At 41.6% G+C, this 5,467-nt stretch overlaps 1 long non-coding RNA gene across 1 annotated transcript; it reads left to right on the top strand.

The window, feature by feature from the left end:
* Positions 1-154: 154 nt before the first annotated feature.
* Positions 155-4,471, top strand: LOC132008848 (uncharacterized). Its single transcript, XR_009401741.1, has 3 exons — positions 155-210; positions 2,542-2,661; positions 4,413-4,471. It is a non-coding gene; the product is annotated as an uncharacterized LOC132008848 (long non-coding RNA).
* The last annotated feature ends 996 nt before the right edge of the window (positions 4,472-5,467 follow it).

Below are 5,467 nucleotides of genomic sequence, written 5' to 3'. Positions count from 1 at the left end.
CCAGGCTCTAGTGGGGGGCCTGCCTTCCCTCTGCCTGCTGCTCCCCTTGCTTGTGATCTCTCTCTTCCTCTGTAACAAATAATAGTAAAAAATAAATGAGGGCGATAAGTTATGTTTACTTTTGTTTCTGATGCCAGACATAGGTTCAGAGGATTGTAGAGGGAGATCCAAGGAGCTAGCCTCTCAAGAGGAGTGAATACCTAGTCACTGGTAAGACCCCTGGTTCTGCAATACAATATGGCTCCTGTGATCTGGGTCCTGTTAAACGCCTCTCGCCATCCTTAACCCGATAGTTTGATTCTTCATTGCGTTCAGTGTGGGGAACTGGGAGAAGCTATGACACTTGGCCCGTTGTGGGGGCCAAGTATAAATAGCAATAGTTATCAGTTCTGGAGCACTTCCATGACTCTGCTGCAGGCACTGTGCTGTGACCTGGGTTTAGAGCAATGAGATAAACATAGAAATAGATGTGGGCTCTGTTTCCAAGAAGCTGAAACCCACTATTCTCCTTGTCCCCTTCCCATTCTGTCTTCTTCAGCCCTTGTGCAATCCCACCAAGCAGGAAGCTTGCTTCTCCCCCTCCCTCTGCTGCTCCCCCTGCTTGTGCTCTCATTCTCTCTGTGTGTCAAGTAAATAAATCAAATGTTTTAAAAAATTATTTTAAAAAGGCAAAACAAATAACCATTTTTGTAGAGTGATTTTCTGAATCCAGTTATGGGCAGTGCTGGGTACTGAAGAAGACTCTGCTGACCAGAGGAGTGGGGAAATTACAGAACAAATTCCACAGATCATTGAATATATCACTTTCATCACCCCACCCATAGCACTCATTAATCTCTAGCCCAGCCAATCTGTTGGTTATAAAAATGAGCTTTCTCCAAACTGACAGGCAGTTCTCAATTTAGCAATGTAAATCATTCTGATCTTTGTCACTAATGTGATCTAATCCTGTCTAGTAAAGAAACTTGAGAGTTCTATAGCTCTGTAAACATTTAAGAAAAACAATGGACTCAACTCTAATTACTTTTTAACTAACTTGACTTGCCAAGGGAAGGAGAAAGTAAATATCAGAAATCTTACCACTAAGCACAAGTTGCAAGTTATACCTGCCAAGATGTGGTTCAAAAGACAAGTAACCAGTCTCCTTAGAAGCCTTTTACCTTCTTATATCTGTTATGTTGGGTAAATGAGTAGTTACTAGAACACAGCTGGCTCAGTGATCACAATTCAGCTTACCCTCAGAAGTATAAATAGATTACATGTTTAGCCCAGTAACTGGACACTGATATAGAATTATTCACTGGCTGATTCCTAGATCAGAAACCACAAAAAATTTTTCTTTTTTATGGAAGTATGGCTGTTACAATAGTCTCACCTGTACCACATAGTGATTGACTTAACGACTCTATACGTTACAGCTCTAGATGTAACATTTTAATAAAACAACAATATCCTTGATGGTATCATGGAAATGTAAGTGCCTTGTGCATTTTTCTTAATGTGTATAATTACCTAAACATCATAGTAAGTGAATCAAGGCCATTGTCAAGCTTTCGTCAAGGAGAATCCTTAACTAGAGAGATTTCCCATTGCTCTCAGGATGATTACCTTTGAGTTACAGGTTCCATTAGTTGGCCACACACATTTGGAGCCTTGTGGACTTTCTGACAGCTGAGCAGCATATCTCGGTTTCAAGCATTGTGATCCCTGTTCTTACTGCAAGAGTGACAGTTGTCACTTTTCCTGTGACCCCTGTCTTTAGGAAAGTGTCTGACTCAGAAAGTCGAATCAGTACCCCCCAAAGGTATTTTCAGGAGAACCACCTCAAAGATGATCATCTGAGATACTGTCAAGAAAAAAAAAAAAAAAACTGAAATTCTAAGCAACATCCATAATAAGTCTTTTCATGTTGATAAGGAAAGATTTTCCCTAAATACCAGATAGGCTCCATGAAAGTGAGATCTTTACCTGTTTTGTTCACCATGTCACCAGTCTCTAGAAGAGCGCCTAAGACATCACTCAAGATTAGGTTGCTTTGAATGAATCAAATGAATGAATGAACAGTAGCCTTTGATAGTGAGGTAGTTTATGGTCCTTAGGCAAGAGATGGGATTTGTGTTGGGATTTCAAGAATGGGAGGGGACAAAGAGAAAATTGAGAAGCTAAATGTGAAAGTATGCAATTTACTGACTGGAGTAGGTCTGAATACATTTCAAAGATAATTAAACTATGGCTGTGGATCTATATGCATTTTCATAATTTTCCCTTGAAAATGTGAGGCATACAGATGTCATCTCCAGTATTCTCCTTGTCCATATACAGAATCACCAAAAAAAAGGCATTCTGACTGTCCTCAGCCCATCCACTCCAGGATTGTAACTCCTCCCCATGTTCTTTCTTTCAGGTTGACCTCTCCCATCTTGGGTCCCACTCTCATTAGCTGTAGAAGTCATGTGATGTATGCAATGTGAGGGTGGCAATACTCTCTGAACTTTGGTTACAATATGTCTTTGAAAACCAGTGTTTATTCTGCTTTTACAGCATTTCTCCATTTGAACTGGCCACCTTTTAAGTGGTCATCAGCCACATGTGGCTACTAGCCATGGGACTTGGACAGCAGAGGTGTGGAAAGTCCGCACATTCTTCCACTCAAAGGATATTGTGAGTTATGATACATATATATTTTTTAAAGATTTTATTTATTTATTTGACAGACAGAGATCACAAGTAGGCAGAGAGGCAGGCAGAGAGAGAGAGAGAGAGAGAGAGAGAGGGAAGCAGGCTCCCCGCGGAGGAGAGAGCCCGATGCGGGACTCGATCCCAGGACCCTGAGATCATGACCCGAGCCGAAGGCAGTGGCTCAACACACTGAGCCACCCAGGCGCCCCTACATCTTTTTTTTTTTTTAAGTGTCTTTTTTAGGTATTTAAATTCAATTAGCCATTAGATAGTACATCGTTGGTTTCAGAGAATTTAGTAACTCATCAGTTGTGGATAACGCTTGGTGCTCATCACATCACGTGTCCTCCTTAATGCCTATCACGCAGTTACTCCATGTCTCTCACTCCCCTCCCACCCCAGCAACCCTCAGTTTGTTTCCTATAGTTAAAGGTGCCTCATGGTTTGTCTCCCTTTCTGATGACTCCAATTCAATTTTCCCTCCCTTCCCTCTGATCCTCTGTACTACATCTTAATCTCAACAGTAAAGTCAAGCAGTGGTAGTAATTCAGTCATGGAGTCATGCATATTCTAAATCTGATGAGGTGGATTCCTATACTGTCTTTGTCTCTGCTAGAGCGCTTACATTTGTTATATTAGTGCTGCTGTGTTCATGTTTCTCGTTCACTGAATGTCTGATAAAAGAATTAGTAAAATGTGTGACTGCAGAAAATACAATGGTCATGGATGATGAAGACTTTCTCCTTGACCAGACTTGAGTCAAGTTCCTCTGAGTCCTCTTTCTGTCCAGCCTTGATCTCAGGCTCCGCCCACTTAGCCCAGTTTTAGCAAGAAATCTGCTTAGTCAATTTTTCAGCAATCTCCTATCCTACTCTTGATATCTGATCAAATTCCTTATCTCTCACCCCTGGTTTCTTACCACTCTTTTTTTTTTAAAGATTAATTTATTTTATTTTGACAGAGAGAGAGCCTGAGCAGGGGGAGTAGCAGAGGGAGAGAGAGAACCAGACTCCCCACTGAGCAGCAAGCCCAATGCCAGGCTTGATCCTGGGATCAGATCATGACCTAAGACAAATCCAGAGATTAAACCAACTGAGCCACCCAGGTGCTTTATTATCTATAACACTTAATATCTGATCAAATCCCTTATTCCCAGGGCACCTGGTTGGTGCAGCTGGTTGAATGTTTGACTCTTGGTTTCTGCTTTGGTCATGATCTCACAGTCCTGAGATTAAGCCTCACCTCAGGCTCTATGCTCAGTGAAGAATCTGATTAAAATTCTCTTTCCCTCTCCCTCTTCCCCACCCCTGCTCCCTCTCTCTAAAATGTATTAATAAGTCTTTTAAAAAATTCCTTATCCCCTGCTCTCAATACTTTATGACCCTAGCCTTCCTTCAACAATATTACTGTCCAGATGGTTTAGCCAGAATCCCTTCATCCTTACCCTTGATGTTCCATCTTAATTTTACATTCAGTGACCCCCACCATGCTCTTTAGCTATAAATCTCCATTTGTCTGAGCTGAGCCAGATTTCTCTCCCATACTATAAAATAAAATCCCATCGTAGTAGCATCCCTTGAATAAAATCTTCCTTACTGTATTTAATGGGTGTCACAATTTTTTTTTCTTTAACAGTCAGGAGGGTGCTAATGGAGTACCATGACAAAAGGCCTAACTTCCTATAATGGACATTTCCTTGGTTTACCTGACAAAGACTCTTTTACTCTTCTAAGGAAAATTTCCAGTTCTCAGTATAACTGCCAACTGGCCCAGGGGTGGACAAGTGAGTAAGATGAGGCCAAAATGAAAATTCTGTTGAAACACTGGACCTTGAGGATTCAAGCCAAGGACGAAAAAGTGTTGGTACTCCATTATTCTGATGGTCCATTAACTCTTGCTTTTTTGGTTCCTGTGTCTATCACAGCCCCTGCCTTTTTGAAGATAATGACCACTCATCTGAGTACACAGTTCGCAGAATCCCTTTGCAGTGGCCCATGCAGGCCAAGGTAGTAGACCATAATAGATCTTTGTAAGTTTTTTAAAAATGTCTTTGTCCCTGTTGCCCATGGCCATTAAAAACAAAAGGTCGGGGGTAGGGGGATATTGGAAAAGATGAAGTTATAGCTACTCACTGATTTTGTGATTGGTAGAGAGAAAGCAACACCTACATAGGTGGCCAGTGAGTGAGTGGAGGAAACATCTTTGGCTCTAGGAGGAATGGGGGAAGGAGAAATATTAATAATCTTTGTCTTTGGAACTGCCCCTAGAGACTTCCCCACACAGGAAAATGACCTAGTGTGACTCTCCTAAACTTCGGCAAGCCCCTTAAATTTAACTGACATCTAGATATGATACTCCCTGCTGGACAACTCTGATCTTTATTTGATTGTCACTTATTTTATTTTAAAATTATTTTAAAGAAAATTTTAATCTAAATACGATTAATTAACATATAATACTAGTTTCAGACATACAGGTTAGTGATTCATCAGTCTTTTATAACACACAGTGCTCACTGTATCACATGCCATCCTTAATGTCCATCACCCAGTTACCCCATCCATCCATCCCCCTCCCCTCCAAGAACCCTCAGTTTGTTTCCTGTGATTAAGAGTCTCTTCTGAGGGGTACCTGTCTGGCTCAGTGGGTTAAAGCTTCTGCCTTCAACTCAGGTTATGATCTCGGGGTCCTGGGATCGATCCCCGCATCAGGCTCTCTGCTCCCTGGGGAGTCTGCGTCCTTCTCTCTCTCTCTTCCTGCCTCTCTGCCTACTTATGATCTCTGTTTG

This window comes from Mustela nigripes, unplaced genomic scaffold (assembly GCF_022355385.1).
Source record: "Mustela nigripes isolate SB6536 unplaced genomic scaffold, MUSNIG.SB6536 HiC_scaffold_1632, whole genome shotgun sequence".
NCBI classification, from domain to species: domain Eukaryota; kingdom Metazoa; phylum Chordata; class Mammalia; order Carnivora; family Mustelidae; genus Mustela; species Mustela nigripes.
This window is presented reverse-complemented; position numbering and strand designations above follow the sequence as displayed.